Genomic DNA, 24,826 nt, shown 5'->3' with positions numbered 1-24,826 from the left:
ACAGGAATGGGGGAAAGAAATACAATAGAAGAAGAATGGGTAGCTTTGAGGGATGAAGTAGTGAATGCAGCAGAGGATCAAGTAGGTAAAAAGCGAGGGCTAGTAGAAATCCTCGGGTAACAGAAGAAATATTGAATTTAATTGATGAAAGTAGAAAATATATATAAAAAAATACGCTGCTATCGATCAGTAAAAAAACGACGCACCTATGTTTCAAAATAACAATTGCCAATTTTTACTTCTGCAGGGAGCCGCGCCGCTCTCTAGCTGTTCTTCTGTGAATGTGTTGCGAGTTGGAAGCAAAAGTATTGTGCTCCATACTGATATAATCATTTTATTGTAACTTCAAGAATTTAAGTGATTAAAAATATATGTAGCCACAAACAAGCGAGAATGTGTATCATGAAAATTCGCTCCACCGCCACAATGGGTGGCCATGTTAATGTAAGTTTCCGTTTCATAATATAATACTTGAAGCCTTGAAGTTTATTTAATTTCAAAGAAAATCTCTCAACCGTATTTTCATTAATTATACGTGTGAACGTCTTTTCTGTTTAAAAGATTTATGCAGCTTATGATCCAGCGTGTGTTCTGTCGGAACAGGAGGCTGTCGTGACGACATCGTTATAGTATTTATTCCAAGTTCTTTCAGTTTCGTTTATATGCTCGTACAAATCCAATTAGTTGGTCCCTTAGGTTTCTTTCATGGAACTTCTGTCTGTTTTCTCCGCGCGATCTTCCTCCGAAAAAATTTCTGTTCATTTTTTAGTAATTTTAGATATGAGAAAAGACAGCCGCCTCCTGCTCCGAACGGAACACCACGACTTTTCTAACGTCGGAGAGTACCGCACGAATTTTCCGCTAAAAGGTAATAGAATTTCTTAAAGCTGGATCAATTACACATGTTGCTGCTGTTCTCCGACAAATCTGGTGTGATTAATAGTAATTTATTCCGTCACGACAAAAAGAACCAATTTTACTTTTATCAAAGCAACAAAGCTTTCAATTAAATTAATAAAAAAAATCATACAAGAAGTTTCATGCAACATTTACCCTAAGTATAATCAAATATTACTTAAAAGCGTTGACAACTTTTATATGCACCAACTCCTTTATACAAATTTTATGGGGGAATATTGGTGCAGAGGTCAGCGCCATTGTTCTAAATGATAACGGACGAGATCGTAATAAATTTCTTAGTATTCTCTAATTTTGACAAGTAAATATAAATGTAAATGTAGATTTCTCTTGATTAACTGTACTTCCTTTGCAACAACAAAAGTAATCAATATTTTCAACCGTGACTCATACACTCCTGGAAATTGAAATAAGAACACCGTGAATTCATTGTCCCAGGAAGGGGAAATTTTATTGACACATTCCTGGGGTCAGATACATCACATGATCACACTGACAGAACCACAGGCACATAGACACAGGCAACAGAGCATGCACAATGTCGGCACTAGTACAGTGTATATCCACCTTTCACAGCAATGCAGGCTGCTATTCTCCCATGGAGACGATCGTAGAGATGCTGGATGTAGTCCTGTGGAACGGCTTGCCATGCCATTTCCACCTGGCGCCTCAGTTGGACCAGCGTTCGTGCTGGACGTGCAGACCGCGTGAGACGACGCTTCGTCCAGTCCCAAACATGCTCAATGGGGGACAGATCCGGAGATCTTGCTGGCCAGGGTAGTTGAGTTACACCTTCTAGAGCACGTTGGGTGGCACGGGGTTCATGCGGACGTGCATTGTCCTGTTGGAACAGCAAGTTCCCTTGCCGGTCTAGGAATGGTAGAACGATGGGTTCGATGACGGTTTGGATGTACCATGCACTATTCAGTGTCCCCTCGACGATCACCAGAGATGTACGGCCAGTGTAGGAGATCGCTCCCCACACCATGATGCCGGGTGTTGGCCCTGTGTGCCTCGGTCGTATGCAGTCCTGATTGTGGCGCTCACCTGCACGGCGCCAAACACGCATACGACCATCATTGGCACCAAGGCAGAAGCGACTCTCATCGCTGAAGACGGCACGTCTCCATTCGTCCCTCCATTCACGCCTGTCGCGACACCGCTGGAGGCGGGCTGCACGATGTTGGGGCGTGAGCGGAAGACGGCCTAACGGTGTGTGGGACCGTAGCCCAGCTTCATGGAGTCGGTTGCGAATGGTCCTCGCCGATACCCCAGGAGCAACAGTGTCCCTAATTTGCTGGGAAGTGGCGGTGCGGTCCCCTACGGCACTGCGTAGGATCCTACGGTCTTGGCGTGCATCCGTGCGTCACTGCAGTCCGGTCCCAGGTCGACGGGCATGTGCACCTTCCGCCGACCACTGGCGACAACATCGATGTACTGTGGAGACCTCAGGCCCCACGTGTTGAGCAATTCGGCACCCGGCCTCCCGCATGCCCACTATACGCCCTCGCTCAAAGTCCGTCAACTGCACATACGGTTCACGTCCACGCTGTCGCGGCATGCTACCAGTGTTAAAGACTGCGATGGAGCTCCGTATGCCACGGCAAACTGGCTGACACTGACGGCGGCGGTGCACAAATGCTGCGCAGCTAGCGCCATTCGACGGCCAACACCGTGGTTCCTGGTGTGTCCGCTGTGCCGTGCGTGTGATCATTGCTTGTACAGCCCTCTCGCAGTGTCCGGAGCAAGTATGGTGGGTCTGACACACCGGTGTCAATGTGTTCTTTTTTCCATTTCCAGGAGTGCATTTGAGTAAGCTGAGTTCAGTAATTTTTTTCGCTTCTCGCTTACCGGAACCTCCTAGGCCGCGCATTTATACAAATATAAAAGTAATTAACGAAAATCAATTTCAATAGTAAACAGATTCATATGTCTGGAAGTTCGTTTGCACACTTGACCACCAGTTTGACACCATAAGATTGCGAAAAGTCGTATACTTGAGCTACAGCATTACTTTAAACTGCTGTCACTCCAATTGATCACACAGTCATGATGGACTTTTATGTCACGCACACCGATGGATATAGGTTCTGCTTACCAGGCTGCTCATCGGACATAGCCCTCTAACACATTTCTTCCTCCTCTGGCGGGAGTATCCACCACTCTGTGACCTTTGCGGTTTTCCACTTTCACTTCAGCATATTTTGGCAACGTGTTGTAAGGTGTCAGGCAAATCCAACACCTTCCATGAAAACCCTGACATGATAAGCAAATCCAGTAGTATGCCACATAGCTCAGAATAAATCGTCACATTAAATTAACCAAAGTATTACGAGTAACGAGTGAGCATATGGAATACCACAGACTAATACAAGAATGCCTAAATGCAAGTCATACCTTCCCAACGTCAGACAGACGCAGTTCCGAGGGGAGAAACGAGAACAGAAGCCTAGAGCAGAACCCTGTTCAGCTAGAATGCCAGACGGTAAGGGACGGACTGGACACCCACGTCGCCAGCCTACCGCTAAGACCACACCACCCTCAAGTTTTAGCGTGAGACTTTTTCGCGTCTCTGTTACATTAAGAACACCGCCCAGCCCATGTTAAAAGATAGAGCCCTCCAGAAGAACAGTATAGATCTTACGATAACGCTAAAAGGACCACACCAGCTACAGGTTTTAGCGTGAGACTTCTTCACGTCTCCGTTACGTTGCAAGCTTTAAAAAACGTTGCCCCACCACGAAAAGTATAACTTTTCTCATTGGATAGACAGAATAGACTTCGGTAAATGGTGGTAAGGAGAAGTGAGGAGAATAGTTGCTTCCGAGATGGCGAGGTGAGCGGAGCTGTGCTGCCCGCTGCTGCCCAGACGCTGCCTAAACACCGGCAAGGTAATGAACGCACGCGATGCCGCATTCTTGAGCGCATAAGGCTTCACTCAGAACTCCAGAAGTCTCATCTGTTACACCCCCATTTTGCGTAATACTATTGTCGATCGTTAATTAAAACTCATGGTGTTCACATTTGCCAATTGAAGTGAAAATCTGAAACGCGATAATTTTTCTATTTTATATAGTTATTGAGAAGCCACATCAGCCACTGTAATTTACGACAAGTTAAATAAGTAATTAAAGATAATTGAGGGTCACTGTAGACCATTTTTATAGTTGTAGACCATTTTGATAGTTTTCTCTTTTGTGAAACTTAAATTAAACCGAGATTATAGATGTGATATGGCATAGGTCATCCTTCGATCGATTGTAGAACTTGGAAACCCATTTAGGGAATATTCGTTCACATTTTTGTTGAACGCAGTTGGTTTTTACCATCCTGTATTAAAACATTTCCTTTTATCAATAGTGCAATTTATAAACGATGTTTTGTGAGTAGAATAAAATTTCCAATAGTAAACTTAATGCTTTTTCGACGTTATTTTACCAGCTAACTAAAAATAGGAAAGCCTTGAACCCTTTCCACTAAATTTAGTTAGTATTAAGATTCTTTTACAGGGAGTGCAGTGGAGCTGGCGCTGAGATCATTTAGTATTTGGTTATATCATGGCTAGTCTCACTGAACTCTTCTGAATTCTACATGTCATGTGTGGTCTGGCGTCTCCTTACCAGCAACAGGTCCCAGGTTCAAACTAGTTAATTCCCTAAAAAACACGCTCAGAGCGTCGTTGCGCGAAAGTGGTAGGGAGACACGATATAGAACGAACAGACACCACCATGAATGTTTAGAATCCTCGCTGATACTGATTCCAGTAAGACAAGAGTGGTGCAGGTTTTTGAACTTGTGGCCCTACGCCACATAACGTGATAAAAACGATTTTCAATAACTTCGCAAATATACCAAAACTGACATCCTAACGTATGTTAATGTGTGAACTTTCAGAGACGTAAATATTATCTCTTCTCAGAAAATAAGAAAGTCTGTCATCAATTAATATTATTTGCGAATGTAATTGCCATCTCTGTGTTTTTTTTTGCAAAAATATCCCTTCTCTTTCGTTTTACATTTTCGTAGCGTATGAAGCCGTTTTGTGACGGTAGAAAACGTGTAAGTTTCATGCATCATTTACCCTAATTATAATGAAATATTACTTAAAAGCGTTGACAAATTTTATATGCACCAACTCCTATATTCATAAGGTGTGTAACGTTCCCTCTTTCTGTTTATTTAGGTTTGATTTGTTTGATTGTTATTCTTTATTTCTGTTATTCGGGATCTTTTTTTTTATTAAATTGAGCCTGAAACTTACGTAATAAATACTTCGCGTGAAGTACGATTTGCAGCATAAACAAAAATTAATTTCGGAAATGTAATCCACTGAATATTAAAAGTAAAGCTTTTGAACAACGCGCGTGACTGACTAGATACATTCAGAGGGTACGTACATTCGCGTGCGAGTGGTTGCGGTCTGATGAGAAATTTTCATTGTGAAATAATTTCGTCGTAACACACTCGGAGATTGCGAACGTACATTCAGAGTAGAGGCACGTACGTCCTATCATTCCCCGTGGCCTGGGTAAAAGAATGGCAATTATTTAAATCTAAGAGTATTTCTTTTGCATCGGACTAGTATTTTTATAAGAAAAAGAAGATTGCAGGTTCTGAATGTCTCGGCAAAACGAATCGGAAGTAATTTTAGCGGCCACGAAAGGAAAGTAGAGAGCACAATCACGTACCTCTATTGTTGAGCAGCGCCGTTTTGAAGATCTTCGGTTCCATCTAAAACTCGCCTTCTCTGCTTAACATAAATACTCCATAGGCATGGGAATAAGGCTTGTTGTGCGATGAAAATAATATAAAACACATCTTGCGTCTTTTAACTCATTCATTTACCACACACACACACACACACACTAGTAATTAGACAGTACGACATCCCACCAGCCCATCAGAACAAAAAAGTAGTCCTTCATACCAGAAATAAAAAACGAAAGTCGAAATTGTTCCTATGTCTCTCAAAGATAAAAAGTTTACCAGATATTTCTCTAGTGTGTCACTGGAACAATTTTTCAGCACCTCTGCGATTAAATCACAATATTTTCAGTTCCTTTACATGGCCCCCTTGGGCGAATTGTCTGAAGAAATATCAATTTTGCGGGCAATGAGCCCAAACACTTTGCACACTGGTAGTCCTTGACTGTTATTCACACGTAATGGGATTGCACTGTCAGTGTCTCTCTCCCGATCACTTCATTCTACAAACATGGTTTTGATGCCAGTTTTGACACATGACAATGAGGACAAAACATTTATATAAGGATACACAGAACACATGTAAAACACACATAAACTTACATACTATACACACAAAATTATTACATCGTCCTTGACACAAAATCATCACATTTGGATAATTGTTACATCCTCCTATTACCTTCTTTCTTCTCTCTTTTTTTTTGTATTGTATACACAAAATTATTTTATTATTTCTTGGTACATCGCATTATACAAAGGTATTACATTGTTTTATACATAGTCTATCGCTATATAAACAGTCTTCTTTTACACTTGCTGCTCATAAAATTCATAATTCCTAAGTCCCTTTTTTTTTTTTGATAAAAAATTTTCAGGAAAGTCACATATTTATTAGAGTGTTCGGATCTAGATTGTGGGTTAATAGTCGTGTCTGGGGCAGCAAGAGGCGTTAGCTCTTGCTTAGAGTTGGTTCTGCTTTCCACTGCTTCTCTCTTCTACGCCAAGATCTGCTTAGTGACATCCTTTCCGTATTTTACTATTGTCTCGTCATGGGTAATACAAACATGTAACAAACAAAAATTCACAAGGATTAATACTTAGTCTAACTTAATACTAATACATATATATACATATAAACATAGGCTTTGTTCAAAGGTAACGTGGGGCGTGAATCATGATCTGGGGTAGTCAGACTTTATTTCGGGTTTTAGGAATCTGTGTTTCTACATGTCTTGGCACTTCGTTGGGTGTCCATTTAAACGTAGATTTTGCTTTGCATTTAAATTGTCCTTCTGTGTTATGCCGTTAGCCAATAATGTGTCATATGCACATAACTGCACTCGCAACAATCAGTTTGGTGGCGCGCTGCGCGCCGTGTGGAACTCGGCAGTTGCGCGGGCCCACCGCCGTAAAGCGATGCCGCGCGTCTCGGCCAAACTTTTCAGTGTCTCGTGCAGTCTTCGCAGAGTTTGCAAAAAAACCAACCGCACTTGTTTTCACTTGCTGTACACCTTGGCTGTGGGAAGGGACCACTCGGTGCCTCCGAAGTCCACTGCACAAAGGTAAGTACTGCACTTCACTATTTGGCTAGCAACGGCACACTGTCCTATGTAGTGCACAAACACTTGTACCGCCGCAGTCTTCGTCGATTCACTATGTCTCTTTTACCTCGAAGGAAAAGGTTCGTGATATGAAACGTATTTTCACTTGTCTATTTGCATATAGCTCACATGTCACTGACACTGAATAACATTGTCACACTGTCCTGTCCATTCAGAAACAAAAGTGTAGCTCATGATATCACTAGCTTGTCTTTTATGATAAATGCCCACGTTCGTTATTTGTTCCAGCGATTTTTTACTGAACCTTGTCGGCGTACCTTTTTGCTCATAACATTTTTATTACATAAATTGGTAGGTGATTGTGTTCTCAGAAAGTACGTGCCTCTAATACTATATTTCGCGATCGTGACACTGTCTGACATCTCATAGAGCATAGGAGAACACGTTTGAGAACAACAGCACTTTTTTACTCTATGTCGTGCTACTGATGCACTTATGTATTGAAATAACAATACTAGGACATGAACGCACTATAAGTGCTTTTAGAAGTTGTCTCCAAATGAGGCAAAGTTTGTTCATTCTCTACCCGCGAGTTACTATGTGGGAGGGGGGATTCTTTCATCCTTTCGTCACCCAAGTTTGTAACAACGCATGGTACACACACATCATAAACATAAAGGAATAAAATAATAATAGGAAATGAGTAAACAGACATAAATAAATCACTATACATAAATTGCTAGGTAGTACAAACAACAGATTAATAATGAAGCTTGGCTGCTGTGCGCTACTGCCTCTAAAGTCTGAGCTCGCGTATATGGTGTTTTTTTTGTTTTTTTGTGTTCATATTTGTGTTACTTCTTCTCCTTCCATCAAATATCTTCCGCTCAGATTGGTCAAAATATTATAAACACATAAAAAAATATAATCAATGTACTGCATCCCTCTAAAGTCAGCGTACATCCTTCGTATTTTCATACTAAAAAAATAGATTATTAAAATTCTTTGGCGTTACTGGGTATCACGTAGTGTGTTTCTCAGTGATCTTGGTAATGTTTTATTACGTCAATCGTCAGTCATAGTGACATTAATGTAACTTCATGACTTTTCCCCGCCGATTGAAGTCTCGCAGTATCTCGCCGAGCGCCACCTGTAAATAATTGTGTTTGTTTCGGCGTTACCTCATTTTTTCGGCTAGTTGGCTACCTGTAACTTACCTTATACATACTCCTTTATTTTTTTTATAAGGGACAGTGTTATGTTTGCTTCAGTTAACATTCACAGATTGTATCTCAACATCGTACTTGCATTCAAACATGTATATAAAGTTAAAAAAAATTATCTGTATGACAGTAAGATCACACAAGTTGTTATTCATGTATCCTACAAAAAAAATTTAAGGCCGTGTTTTGTGCGATAAAGATAAAAACTCGTGGTGTGGATACGTCAAAGACACAAAATACTTTCTCAGCAACCTATCGTGTACTTGCGTCACAAATTTAACCTTTGTACCTTAGGGAGTCCAATATTTTTCTTTGTAACTTACCCTGTACCTTACTGCCTTGATACACAAGTGGCAAAAAAAAAAAAAAAGAATAAATAACTTACATATATTTTGCTGTGAGGTCTGTGCCAATTGTTCGCTCCAGATACCTCCGTACATAAACTTAAAACTAAAATACCACTGTGACCAAACAAAAAACATTCCGTCAAAACTTACAAGTACACTTCGTGTTAAACATCGCTAGTCACCAACTGACGTGTATGTCCTAGCTTACCTGTGTCTTGCGTCCACGTTCACTGACAAATGTAAACAGAAATAGTGAAATGCTCTGATTCACTTAGCTGCATAAGATGTATTTTCTTTATCTTAATCGTGCTCGTTCCTTTTTTTACAGTAACTTATTTTATACTTGTACATTATTAGATATGACGTATGATACTTAATTATAGTAGAATTTTCTTAAGTCTCTGTGTGCATACAGCCCTTTGATCTTACCACTGTGAGGGTATGCAAGTAAATAACAACCGTCGTGCGGAATATGTGCGATTACGTACGGACCAGTATATTTCATTTGCCACTTAGCGTTTTTCTTAGCTAGCAAGGAAGATTTCACGTGAGTTTTGAGTAACACCTTTTCTCTGATTGTAAATCTGGTAACACCATGTAGCCGTTTATCATAATGCTTCTTTCGGCATTGGGCCTGTTGTGTGATAGAGATTAATACTTGCCTTATTTTTTCATTTAGATCGACGGGTTGTCTAGGAAAAGACGGGATAGGGTTTACCCATTCATTATTTTCTTTCTTATTGCATATTAGTTCTGACGGCGTAACTGCAGTGTCGTATATTGAGAGATTGTTTACCACCTGTTCAAAAACGTTTGAGTATTCAATCCATTTAGACTGCTTGTTGGCTACGTATGTCCTCATAAACCTATTAAATTCACGGAATATTCTTTCAATACGGTTTGATTGCGGGCTATACCGGGATATCAGTATTTGTTTAACCTGTTGTTCTTTCAGAAATTTTTTCCAAGCATGGCACGTAAAATTGGTTGCGTTATCTGTTAAGATCGCCTGTGGTTCTTCCTCCTTGGTCAATAAATCACGCATATCCGTTTCATCTTGGTACCTGAGCAATTTACTTTCATGACAGCATGGATCGCCCCCACGACAATCTATGGCCAACATTGGGGAGCATAATGAGGCCATGTTTAGTTTAACGCTCCACGGTTCATATCTGTTTGTGTTTCGTTTGCGACTTCAATTATGTTTGCCCCTGACGTGTTGCTCCTTAGTTGAGTATTTCTGTCGTGGTTTCTACATCTACATCTACATCTACATGACTACTCTGCAATTCACATTTAAGTGCTTGGCAGAGGGTTCATCGAACCACAATCATACTATCTCTCTACTATTCCACTCCCGAACAGCGAGCGGGAAAAACGAACACCTAAACCTTTCTGTTCGAGCTCTGATTTCTCTTATTTTATTTTGATGATCATTCCTACCTATGTAGGTTGGGCTCAACAAAATATTTTCGCATTCGGAAGAGAAAGTTGGTGACTGAAATTTCGTAAAAAGCTCTCGCCGCGACGAAAAACGTCTATGCTGTAATGACTTCCATCCCAACTCGTGTATCATATCTGCCACACTCTCTCCCCTATAACGCGATAATACAAAACGAGCTGCCCTTCTTTGCACCCTCTCCATGTCCTCCGTCAATCCCACCTGGTAAGGATCCCACACCGCGCAGCAATATTCTAACAGAGGACGAACGAGTGTAGTGTAAGCTGTCTCTTTAGTGGACTTGTTGCATCTTCTAAGTGTCCTGCCAATGAAACGCAACCTTTGGCTCGCCTTCCCGACAATATTATCTATGTGGTCCTTCCAACTGAAGTTGTTAGTAATTTTAACACCCAGGTACTTAGTTGAATTGACAACCTTGAAAATTGTACTATTTATCGAGTAATCGAATTCCAACGGATTTCTTTTGGAACTCATGTGGATCATCTCACACTTTTCGTTATTTAGCGTCAACTGCCACCTGACACACCATACAGCAATCTTTTCTAAATCGCTTTGCAGCTGATACTGGTCTTCGGATGACCTTACTAGACGGTAAATTACAGCATCATCTGCCCTGAGTTTAGCGGAATAGTGTCACCTAGCGTTTCTGATTGATAGGCTTGGCTGTTAGCAGGATATTGCCACTGCCTACTTTGATGATCTCCCGTGTGGTTGTGGCTAAATTCAGGCTGGAAATTATTATAACTATTTCCCCACTGGTTCCTGTTGCCATTTCTGTACCAGTTACGTTTTCGGTCACCGGAATAACCAGAAAAATTCCTATCCCCGTTTTTTCTTTTTCTATTGTATTGCGGATGGCAGGTCTGATTGTAGCAGTTGTAATTTCCTCCCGAACTCGGCCTGGCATCTGTGCTGTAGGGGCGCGATCGACAAAAGCCGGTCGCGATTCAGCCGCGCACGCTACATTGTTGACGCCGTAATGCGGCTGGCGCTGTATAAGCTGGTTGCTACCGCTGCCACGAAAATTGTTTTGGTAGGCTTGATTTTGCCTAGCATCCTCATTAATTAAATTGATAGAATCTAATACAGATAGGAAATATTCGAGATTGCTCTCTGGTACTTGTACTAATTTTTCTTTGATACTGATCGGTAATTTTGCCTTCAGGATGCGCAGTACGTCTGTGTGTATGACGGGCTCGTCCCAGAATCGCGTTTTGTTTAAGTATTTTTCAAAATACTTCCGGAGTGATCCAAATTTTGGATTGTATGGCTCCAGGTTAAACAGAGCTTTTCTCAATCTCTCTTGTACACCATGGGACCAATACTTAGATAAAAATGCGGCTTCAAATTGTTCTAATGTCTGACAATTTTCCGACATTTCCATTGCCCATAGGGCACCATCCCCTTGAATATATCCAGTTACATACTGTATTTTTTGCTTTTCAGACCAGGTCTTAGGCAACACATTCTTAAATGACTTTATAAAAATTACCGGGTGGACGGATTTTTTTTCTGGGATAAACACTTGAAACTGCCTGTGTTTTATAAGGCTTTCCTCTAACAGAACAGCCGACAAAGTTGGTTCGGTTGTCTGGTGTCTCTCTCGTTCGTCGCGGTAATGTTGATTACCGTGACGACCTTGGTTTGGTGAAAACATGGGTACATCGGGATAAAGATAACTGTTTGCTGCGTCATCACTCTTACCTGTGCGTCTGTCATCAAATTCCTCTTCTGAATGTTGTTCTCTTTCGTTCTGTGTATGGTGTTTACTCTTTAGTTGCTCGTCTATATGTTTTTTTCCAGTCAGGTAAGTCCTGTGTCAGAGTCTTTTGTAACTGAGCTAGGTCAGTTTGAAGTTTACTTACAGACGTGTTTTGGGTAGTGTACACCTGTTCTACCGTGTTAGTTATTGCTTTTTTCAGTTCTGTTTCTAATGTATGGTTGATATGTTCGTCTTTTTCCTCTAAAAATTCGTCAAACTGCTATTTTTGTTGTTTCGTCATGTCACAACTTGGTCTACAGCCTCCTGCATTTTGACACTAAGCTCGGTCTGTTGAAAACTCATAGCTTCAAAATTTTCGGTTAAGGTACGGATCTGTTCTGGCATATCCTTAACTGTGGACTTTAAGTTATCAATGTCTTGGCTCATGTAATTTAAATCTTCGCGTACTACCTCTATCACTTGATCTGCTACCTCTCTTTTTAACTGGGTCAGTTGAGTCGTCAGGTTATTTTGCATGTCGGTCAGGTTCTTCACGTCATTGTCTATTTTGTCCATTTGTGTCGTTACACTGGCTATCTGGGTAGTGACAGCGTTTATCTGCGCTGTGACATTGTCTGTGTGAGCTTGCATTTGTGCTGCAACATTTTCTGCTCGTGTGTTAACAGTACCTATCTGAGCTGCAACATTTTCTGTGTGAGCTTGCATTTGTGACGCAACATTTTCTACAACTTGAGCTGCAAACTGCGACATTAAATTTGTCTGCATCTCTCTAAACATGCGTATAAGGTCTGTTTCTACTGGGTCTTGTGTATTGTCAGTATTCGTATTTGTTTCTGTAGTCGACATATTTTCGCCCGTCGCCTGCGACTGAGCACTGCCGGTCGCTGCGACTGTGTTTTCGGTATTCGCAGTACTTTCGGCCTCAAAGTTTTGTAAGGGTTGGACTATTGATTCCTCATCTGACGAACTATCCATGGTTTTTGTCTGAGATCTGAGTTTCACCATGCCGATTCACAACACAAAACAGCGTGCAGCCGAACTTCACTATCACTACAGCTCGTACTACACGTAAATAAATCACAGATGGCTTTGCACTCGTCCGTGAAAATTCACGTAGTAAAATATGTCTCTGGCAAAACAGAAGACTGATAAATGACTCTTACTTTTTTCGCCCTCAATCAATAAAAATTGTCCGCCATCTTGTGATGCATTTACATATAATAGAAAATGAACTAATGCAATTTTTACGTAAACTAAAAAGAAATGGAAAAGAATTTGGAAAAAGGAATTGATGCGTTCTACGCAGTGGGTGTCGAAAAAATGAAAAAAAAAACTGTCCCACATTTACTTTCAACTAAAGCGGATTAGTGCTGTTGTTCTTACCTTACGTGTGTTTTCTGACGGTTTTGTAGTGAGAAGAATTAACATTAAATGGTCCAAAACTTTTTTTCGAAAATTAGTAATTTCCATGTGGTTTTTCGTTTCTGGTACGTAGCTCGCATGACATGCAACAGAAACAATATGTTGTAGTGGCAATAATGGATGGCAAGAAAAAAAGCTTAAATATTTCAACTAACAATTCTACTGATTTTTACTGAAATTATGGTCCTGGCACTCGGTCGCCATTGTAACGTTCCCTCTTTCTTTTTATTTAGGTTTGATTTGTTTGATTGTTCTTCTTTATTTCTATTATTCGGAATCTTTTTTTTTATTAAATTGAGCCTGAAACTTACGTAATAAATACTTCGCGTGAAGTACGATTTGCAGCATAAACAAAAATTAATTTCGGAAATGTAATCCACTGAATATTAAAAGTAAAGCTTTTGAACAACGCGCGTGACTGACTAGATACATTCAGAGGGTACGTACATTCGCGTGCGAGTGGTTGCGGTCTGATGAGAAATTTTCATTGTGAAATAATTTCGTCGTAACACACTCGGAGATTGCGAACGTACATTCAGAGTAGAGGCACGTACGTTCTATCATTCCCCGTGGCCTGGGTAAAAGAATGGCAATTATTTAAATCTAAGAGTATTTCTTTTGCATTGGACTAGTGTTTTTATAAGAAAAAGAAGATTGCAGGTTCTGAATGTCTCGGCAAAACGAATCGGAAGTAATTTTAGCGGCCACGAAAGGAAAGTAGAGAGCACAATCACGTACCTCTATTGTTCAGCAGCGCAGTTTTGAAGATCTTCGGTTCCATCTAAAACTCGCCTTCTCTGCTTAACATAAATACTCCATAGGCATGGGAATAAGGCTTGTTGTGCGATGAAAATAATATAAAACACATCTTGCGTCTTTTAACTCATTCATTTACCACACACACACACACACACACTAGTAATTAGACAGTACGACATCCCACCAGCCCATCAGAACAAAAAAGTAGTCCTTCATACCAGAAATAAAAAACGAAAGGCAAAATTGTTCCTATGTCTCTCAAAGATAAAAAGTTTACCAGATATTTCTCTAGTGTGTCACTGGAACAATTTTTCAGCACCTCTGCGATTAAATCACAATATTTTCAGTTCCTTTACAGGTGGCAAAATTAATTTCTTTATACAAACTTCATGGGAGAATATTGGTGCAGAGGTTGGCGCCATTGTTCTAAATGATAACGGCCCAGACTCGTAATAAATATCTTAATATTCTCTAATTTTGACAAGTAAATATAAATGTAAATGTAGACTTCTCTTGATTAGCTGTACTTCCTTTGCAACAACAAAAGTAATCAATATTTTCAACCATGAATCATATTTGAGTAAGCTGAGTTTAGTAAATTTTTTCGATCCTCGCTTAACAGAACCTCCTTACTCGCGAATTTATACAAATATAAAAGTAATTAATGAAAATCAATTTTAATAGCAAACAGAATCATTTGTCTGGAAGTTCGTTTGCACACTTGACCGCAAGTTTCACACCATAAGATTGAAAACAGTCGTATACTTGAGCCACAGCATCTTTTTAAGTAAACCATGTATGTGGTGGCGTCTTTTAACATAAACACATTGTGTCAGTTAATTAACTGCGAGAAGCACCGCAACTGAGTCACTGACGTAAATTATTTTCCAGTTGTTAAGCAGACACAATAACATTAACCTAAACTTTTCATGATATATAAAAACCAGTACAGAAAGTAGCATCACAAACTGTCAGGCCTCATCCCCAAATGGGTGAGGAAGGGAGGCAGATTTCAATGCATTATAAACTGCTCCGAGTGTAAGGGACAGCCTTCGTCCCAACTCGTTGAGACTGGCATGCTGACTTTTCGTTAGAGCGCTGGTGACCATTACGTTGAGCGCCCCTCACTTAGGTGAAATCGTCATCATCTAATATCAGGATGCACTCCTATATAATGACTGGGGAAACGTATGACTAAAAAATTATCCATCAATTACAATTACTCTGATCTATTCCGATAAATGTTTTTAAAAAACAAATGACAAACTGTGGCAACATTATCATGATAAGGCCTTGGCATATCAGAGAAAACGGTTGGGAGGAAAAACGCTTTTGATCGCTGTAACACCCCAAATATGGAACTTCTAATGAAAGCCCTCTGGCAGTAACATAAATATCAAAACTAGTTACCCTAACATTGACGGGAGCTACTGACAACAAAATTAACACTATTGACAGTTTGACTAACAGGAATACTATGTAACTAATAACGTTTATTATAGAGAAAGTACTAAATGAAAGACTATCAGATGATACAAAGCGTGAAACTTTAAATAAATAAATAAATAATATATAAATCACAGATAACATTCATCCAAGAAGGGAGTTGTAGCCGCATCGAGCTGTACCTTCGCTGCGACTACGAGGTAACACGGCAAAGAGGTATTAATTCAGACTGTCGTAGACGTCGCCATACTAGTATGCTTATTGAACGCTACTAGAATGTTTCAAACCGGTTTGAAGTTTTAAAATTTTTCTAGTATTGACTTGACGTACCAGTCAAAATTTCGAAGTGAAGTAAAATAACATTTAAGGTTTAGTGAGACAGCGGAGCAGTTATTACACGTGAAAGAAAAGTAAATCGTGTGATACCTGATTAACGCTGGTACTTAGCCTTCGTGATACGTGATTGTCACGAACATCAAAGGACACAGCAATATACCAACCGCCGATATGAGAACTATTATTAGCCTTGAGTAGGAAACAGCTACACGCGATCACGAAGAACTTACAGTTACGTCGTGTTGTCGAAAGCTGTAGTCAATGTCAGAATCGCTGACGCAAATAGATTCAAGACCCTGAATAACAGATCGGTGTGTTTTCAGTGCAGGTTTAAATAATTACGAAGTTCAATTAATTCCAATATAACCTTAATGCTTCGTGTTGGCTACGTCATTTAATGGATATTTACTGTGTATGAGAGAACGCAGAAGTTAAAGGTGATTTAGTGATTTTATTAACAGTGAAGAGCAAGTTTACACCGAAATAAGACGTTTCCTGTACGTTGTCAGAAGAGTATTTCATCTCTGGAATTACGTCGTGTTAGTTGTTGAGTTAACACCGTAGCGACGCCTTGACAACGCTACATTTATAAATCAACATCTTCGCAAAACTATGATGTGGCATCGGCTTGAGTGATGGACTTTATAATTGAAGATATCCTATTATCTGTGTCTGAACACCCACACGCAAGCCGGGCATAAGAACTATAGTTATCAAGTCCGCGTAAGTTTAACAGCCTGTCGCGAACACGCGAAGCATATTTGGTTAATTGTTTCAGATCAAGGGAGTTGTTGCGACACCGAGTGGTGCAGTTACTCTGGGTTCGAAGTAAAGTAGACCGACAGACTTCGAACACCAATTTTAAACAAGGGCTGCTTACACATTCCGGCGTTCTGCTCCATCGATACGCTGATATCAGTCTAAGGGAGATAGTGTCTGAAACTAATCAACCAAGCGGGGATTTTGTTTTTAACAGTTACAGATCCGAGTCCTCGCGATTGACGGACGCTGTTCCCTGTCCACCAGACTGGGACAACCATCACCATCGAGCCGACACAAATAAAACGCCACATCGCACAAGTCTATTAATTGGAATTACGGAGTGCTCAGTGATTGTCTTGATGTTAATGTGAAAACAAACATTACTTCAGAAGGGAATTTGTCAAACCTGTGGTACGTGTTGAAAAGAGACTTCATTGGAGTTTAAATACAGTTCTTTGGTGTGAAGCTTGAAGTAACAAAACTACTATCAAGTGGCTGTAATTTTCCTACATATTCTCTTGTGTTTGCTGCTCAATCTAACCGTAGTGTTGCAGGTGGCGGCTGAAGCGGCTGTATAATCAATAATTAGCGGAACCGAATACCCTCGCCTGCTGCTAATTGAGGATCAGCTTGAAATTTTTCTCGTTCCTGAATACATCAGTTAATGCAGCGCATCAGGTCTGTGGAGTTGACGGTGGCTCTCACTGAGGAAATCTGGCAGTGGAGGCTCCCAAAAATCGTTCTGGAGTTGGAGATCAAGTGATTCGTGATTGAATGTTTACCACAAGGGAACCTGACACACAGTGTTTTGCGTCCATTACTAAACTTATATTGGCTGCTCTCCGGATCCTCTGAGTGCTAAACGATAAAAATGATCCTTGGAAAACACTAGTCCCATTCCTGTAGCTAGTTAATGAATAAAGTTCATCCTGTCAGTACACAGAAGAGCTAAAGAAAGTGGTTCACCTGTGTAATATCGTTTGGCGCCCCCGCGAGCTCTCAGAGGTGAAGGAACACGACGTGGCCCGCACTCGACCAACGTCTGAAGTAGTGCTGGAGGGAAATGATGCCATAAATACTGCAGGACTGTCCATCATTCCGTAAGCGTATGTGGAGATGGGATCTCTTCTGAACAACACGTTGCAAAGCATCCGAGATATGCGCAATAATGTTCATGTCTTTGGAGTCTTGCGGCCAATGGAAGTGTTTAAACTCTGAAGAGTGTTCCTGGAGCCACTCTGTACCTATTCATTACGTGTCGGGTGTCGCATTATACTGCTGGAATTGCCCAAGTTCCTCGGAGTGCTCAATGGACATGAATGGATGCAGGTGATCAGATACATGCTTACATACGTGTCACCTGTATAAAAGTCGTATCTAGATGTAACACGGGTCCCGTAACAATCCAACTGCACACGCTCCACACAGTTACAGAACTTCCACCAGCTTTGCCGGTCAAGGTGACCGAGTGGTTCTAGGCGCTACGATTTGGAATCGCGCGACCGCTAGGGTCGCAGGTTCGAATCTTGCCTAGGGCATGGATGTGTGTGATGTCCTTAATTTTCCACAAAGGTTCGTGGTAACACACTTACACACTAGTAACAATCCAATTCCGAGACGAAGACGGAATCTTCAACGGTCGCAGAGCACGAGATCGGCATCTGGCGTGGACTGAACTTCGGCCCTGGTTATAGACCCTAAATAGCTGTCTCCAGCCGATCAGGTTTTGGCGTAGTGATACTTCCTGCAGGCTGTGGCTCGAGCTCCCCCTGCAGGAAGTAGTGCTTGGCACGTCTGTTTCCATTATCTATTACCTGTATTATGAACAGGTGCTTTTGGGTACGCCGTGGGCATAGACAACCTCGTCCTCTGTGGTGTTATACGGGGTTGCCGGCCTCAGGGGCTACCTTGCTTCCGTTAGCACTTGGAAACCCGCGACTGCTTTTTTCCCCTGATTTCAAGTTACTATTTATAACCACCCTACGGAATGCTACACGGTACATGTCCTCCAGTGCGTGAGGTTTGCCTGGGCTGGGTTTATCTGCAGCTGTTATTTCGCCTTTCCACTTCACAGCCTGCTCGGACGTTTTAGAAGGGTTGAAAATTCCATGATGGATTTTTTACGCCTTCCAAGCCAAGAGCAAGTCAGAACCTATTTAGCTGTCCTGAGCGACTCGTTCTGCTGTCACTGCTTCTCTGATGACAACACAGTATTCCTCACCTGCTTTTATTCTGGTAGATCCGCTTCTCGTGACATCTACTGGTCACGTTGCAAAGGGTTGTCCAGATGCTTCGGAGTTGTGCAGATACTTTTTGGTCAAACTGCGCAGCTTGTCGCTGAAACTGTCTGGAGTGTAAAAGAATAAAGTGTGTCCATAATTCTCCAGTAATTCTTCATTTGCCTATTTAAATATACAATCATTTCACTTACTATTTTGCAAGTCACAGTGAGAGAAACATTAGAAACCTCATGCACAGATAACTACGAAACATTCACCCAACAGTTGCTGCCACAACTATCGGAGCAAACATCACTGGCTTGGAAATATGAATCCCATTTTCCTCCAGTAACTTACAGTACTCTTATACATTTACGAACAAAATTGAAAATGTTAAGGAAAAAAGGAATATTTTGTTCATCACTGATCGTAGATAGCGCAATTTAATGACGTATTGGCTCTCTGAGGTTAATTTCTGTTCATGCTGTTACTTGCTTAAAGTCAGAATAGTCTTGTCTTGATTTGCATTACCAGTTCGAGGACGTGCTATTCAAAACTCGTAAGATTAGTTCATGTCTTATGTTTCCTTTCTCTTTTCAACCATCCCTAAAGGCAATAACCTAAAGGGGTAAAGTCTGGTTACTCGGCGGTTTAAAAATGTGACAACTTCTGTTTCAGATGTTCAAATGTGTGTGAATCATTATGGGACTTAACTGCTAAGGTCATCAGTCCCTACGCTTACACACTACTTAACCTAAATTATCCTAAGGACAAACACACACACACATACCCGAGGGAGGATTCGAACCCCCGCTGGGACCAGCCACACAGTCCACGACTGCAGAGCTCTAGACCGCTCGGCTAATCCCGCGCGGCAGACGACTTCTGGTGATTTTTCTGCTAGAGAATATTAAGTTTATGAATTGGTAGGGAGATGGGTTGGGAGTGGAATTAAGAAAAATATGTACACTTGAACAGCAGTTTATTAACAAAATAATGAAACTCTTTACAATTAGAAAATACGCAGTTCTGTGGAGGGAACTCTGGTGACTAGTGGATGAGAAAGTTACAGAAAAGGCTCACCACATCAGTGAATACAATTCTTGGAATGCACGATTGTACGATGTAAAAAATAACAAATGACAACCAAACTTGCCGCGCTTTGGCGTACCCAGAAATAAATTACGAAACTAGTTTAAAACATTATGTCGTATCAGCAAGACTAATTATTTGCCTTGCGGCGTTACTTATTAACAGGCGATTACAGGTCAAGGGAATAAATTGATCCAACTAGTAACTATAAGTATCAACTGGACAGTGGTTTAAGGGCTAGTGAAAATTGCCTACCACAACCCTACCAAATAATTTAAAGTATTAAGCTACCGCAGAAAAATTTATTATCAGCCAATTATGGGCCAAAAACATCAACTGATGAAGCCAACAAATATACTTAATGGCGGCACAAATGACTTCAGGCCTATTGAAAAACGTCTACTACGGTGAAGCCAATACTATTGAACTACTTATATTTTACTTTTAAATTTCGTAAAGGAACACGATGCCTCCGCTACAAAGACCAGTTTACGGCTACACTGACCGATTTCAAGTGAGCAAAATTTCACTGCAAAGCACTTTATAACATTTCAGACAGAGAAAGGATAACTGAATAAACGGTCGGCAGCCATGAAGCTTTACAGTTGGAGAAGGTGCCTTAGGATTATCATGATACTTGGTTAATCGCCTGGAACGTATAGTGTCCCACAAAGGGCCGAGCTGAACTTATAGGCCGTATCTAGACGGTGTTGCTTAGATTCCACTGAGTCAGGTTTAGAAAAAGTCAGTTGCATCAAATGTTAAGAAAAATAAACTAAAAATGTAAGGTCGCATTATCGGTACCATGAACAGTTGATATACAGAATACCAAAGTAAGGCAAATGGTAAATTTCAGGAGTTACAGGTAAGGAAACAATGTAAGTAGCTGATCAAATATACAAAAGATATCAGCGAGGTCTGGCGGGCAGAAACGACAAACAAACAAATGAAAATAGAATTATTTGAAGGGCGTTTAGTTCGAAAAACAACTAATAATGGTAATGCTGTTGTAGTAGAATAAACTGGCAAGCTGTCTTACATAAATTGATACTTTTTCCACAGATGTATGAGAAGTTTGCATTACCAAATGATTTGTTCAAAATTTTCAAATGTGTGTGAATTCCGAAGGGTCCAAACTGCTGAGATCATCGGACCCTGGACTTACACACTACTGAAACTAACTTATGCTAAGAACAACACACACACCCATGCCAGAGGGAGGACTTGAACCTCCGGCGGGAGGAGCCGCGCAGTCCGTGACATGGCGCCTCAAACCGCCCGGCCACTCCAAGCGATCCAAAATGAAACTCTGTTCTAATAAAATACAAAACACAAATGAATAAAACAAGCTTTGCGAGCGCTCAACGCCTTAAATACTATTCAAAAACAATAATAAATACCAATGATTAAAACAAGTTTGACAAGCGCTAAATAGTTAAGAAGCCACAAAGCAATTTACAGTTAACTGCACAAAAGAAATTTGACAGGAATCTCGGGTTCCATACACAAAAAAGCATGCCACGCTACTCAGTAACGTGGAGAGAAGCCGACAAAACCAACTTGTAATGCACGTACGCCAGAGATCTCCAGTACGTGTCCAGGAACTCGGATAAGCATAGCCTGGTAGAAAGATACGACAGAGCACTTTCGCTCACTGCAGAAAATCTGAGGAACGACTATAATTACCAGCTATACCCCAAATACTGCCCGGTAAAAAAGGCCTCACCATGTAGTCCACAGTATAGGTTCTCAACGATTCCCTGAACAGGCGCGCCTTCTCCAACGGCAGCGGAGCTTATAATTACGCTCTAACCAGTGTGACGCCACACGCGAGACCTCCGCTTTCCTGCTATACTCAGCCCAACAGGGCCCTCACATGTCTTAGGTCAAATCGCTCCACACCGCTGCCAGAAAATCACTTCTTCACGCCCCTATATCACATCTCGCCACTGCTTCTGCCGCCTCTTGTCAGCCGGTGTCTTCCCGTGCCCAGGCAATGGGGCAGAGATATACACACGGCAGATTAAAATCTGTTACTGAGGAGCAAGAGTGTGACAATTAGATTGTGTGGGGGTTCCTTCATGATAGAAGAGCGTACCCGTCCTTGTACAAAAAGGAACCTCTCCCAATAACAGTAGAAGCTTGTTTTCAATAAGGTCAGCGTAATGGGCCCTCCTCGAAATACATTTTACTGCTGCCTACTCCGAGACTACCTCGGAAGATATAGACATGGTGTTTTCAAGAAAAAATTAGAAGTACATTGATGTCAGAGGTGGAATTTTTGACAATCAACACTGAATTTAATCATTTATCTTTACACAAGAGGTTCTGTGAGAATTGTGGTTACCTTCTAATAGCTGTGTCTCTGTTGCCTATAAAAATTGTACACATTCATTAAAATGTGTTATTAGAATTAATTTAAACTACCACCTACTAAACTTTCACTATTCCTTCCCAAAAAAATCAGTGTATAAATAAACGATCTGGTGGATAGGGTGTGCACCAGTCTACGACTGATTTGTAGACGATGCTGTAGTGCACAGAATAATGTCATTGCTGAATGACTGTAGGAGAATGCAGGATGGCTTGGACACAATTCCTGTTTGGTGTGATGAATGGCAGGTAGCTGCAAACGTGGAAAATCTTAAGTTATTGCAGATGAGTTTGAATCCCTATCCTGTAATCTTCGAATACGGTATTAGTGACTTATTGCTTGGCACAGTCAAGTCGATTAAATATCTAGGCGTAGCCAAGAGACAAGGAAAGCAATGAGCACGTAAAGAAGGTTGTAGGGAAGGGAATGGTCGATTTGTTTTATTGCAAGTCTTCTAGGAATGTGTGTGTGTGTGTGTACGCGCGTGTGTGTGTGTATGTAGTCGATCTGTAGAGGGCAATGTCTATGGAACACTTGTGTGACATGTTCTTGAGTAGTACTCGAGTAGTTAGGATCCCCTCTAGGCCTGATTAAAGGTAGACATGGAAGCCATTCAGAGGCCAGCTGCTAGATTTTTACCGGTAGGTGCGATCGACAAGTGAGTGTTACCCAAATGCTTTGTGAATACAAATTCGTGGCAGTTCGTGTTCGTGAAATACTATCTGGTATGTTTAAAGAGCCGGAATTGGCGACAGAATGCTGGACAACACTACTGTCACAGCTCAAGTAAGGACCGCAAAGACAAGATAATAAATCAGGAATTGTACAGATGCATATACACTAATGAGGCACAACATTGTGAACACTGACCTACCACCACTATAAAGCCGTCCAGGCGATAGCAGCGTCACCTAGTGAGGAATGACTGCTAGTCTGACACGCGCACGGTGCATGCAGTATCAACGAGAGTGCTGTCCGTATGTAGAGCGTGGAAAGCATACGATCAGAGATCGAGCGAGTACTCATTGTGATAGCCTGGAGGCTTGGTACGAGCATTTCGGAAACTTTACGACTTGTCGGGTGTTCGAGGAGTTCTGTGGTGAGTGTCTTCAACACTTGGTGAAACCAAGGTGAAAGCACGTCCAGAAGTTGTGGGGTTGGGCGGCCGACCCTCTTTACAGATATCGGAAGTCGTAGGCAAGGCAGACTGGAAAAACAGGACAGGCGGTGAATTGTAGCGGAACTAAAGTCAGACTTTAGTGCTGCATAGAGTGCAAGTGTGTCTGAAGACGCAGTGAACCAAAGACTGATAACGATGGGCCTCTGCAGCCGACGACCCATGCATGTGCCAATGTAAACACTGCGTCGGCAACTACGATTGAAATGGGCACGTGGCCGTAGGCACTGAACATCTGCGCCGTGGCAGAGGGCTGTATGTTCTGATGAATTTCGATACCCTTTTCACCATGCCGATGGGAAGGCCCGAATCCGTCGTCTTCCAGAGTAAGAGCTCCTCTTGTGCTGGCCGGAGACAAGCTGGCGGTATTAACATTATGGCTGGTGAACATTCACGTGGACATCTATAGGTCTAGCGACGCTCGTACATCATGTGGACATCCATAGGTCTAGCGGCGCTCGTACAAGCCACCATGACGGCCAAGGAATATTGTACACTGTTTGCAGACCACGTACACCCCTTAATAAAATCATGTTTCACGATGGCAGTGGCGTTTTTTAACAAGATGATGCCCCATCAAGGCCAAGAGTTTGATGGAGTGGTTCAAGGAACACAGTGGCGAGCCCCAGTTGATGTGCTGGCCCCCAAAGTCGCCAGATCTAAACCCGATCGAACGCACCTTGGATGCGATTGAACGTGCCATCAGAGCTCTTGGCAGTTTACGGGAACTACGTAACTTTTATGTGAAATGTGGTGCCAACTCCCTCCAGCGACGTTCTAAGGCCTCATTGCATCTATGCCACGACGCGACGCCGCCGTTATTCATATCAAAGGTCAACATACCAGCTACTAGATATGTGATCATACCGTTATGGTTGATCGGTGTAGGCAATCGTTTTTCCATCGCTCTGTTTGCGAGTGGAACAGGATAGGAAATGAATTGCAGTGATACATTGTAACCTCCGTTATGTATCGTATGTTAGCTTTCGGAGAATGTATGCAGCTGCAAATGTTAGCAGCAGGCATTGAATCCCGCAACACTCGTGCTTTTCGTTCAATAATGTATCATTTGTGAATTACGAGATTAAGTCAATTATTATCCGCAAAGTAGTTATAAAATTTTATTGTAATCAAGTAGGAAACTTACAAGAACATCGTTTTTCGACATAGTCTCCTTGCGTTTCAACGCTCTTGGTACATCGTTGTACAAGCTTCATGATGCCCTTATGAAAGAAGATTCTCGGTAGGGCTGCGAGCCAGGAATGCACCGCTCCTTTCACTGCCTCTTAATGCCTGT

Source organism: Schistocerca gregaria, chromosome 4, assembly GCF_023897955.1.
Source record: "Schistocerca gregaria isolate iqSchGreg1 chromosome 4, iqSchGreg1.2, whole genome shotgun sequence".
Taxonomy (NCBI): Eukaryota; Metazoa; Arthropoda; class Insecta; order Orthoptera; family Acrididae; genus Schistocerca; species Schistocerca gregaria.
The sequence above is the reverse complement of the archived record's forward strand: the minus strand, read 5'-3'. Positions refer to the sequence as shown.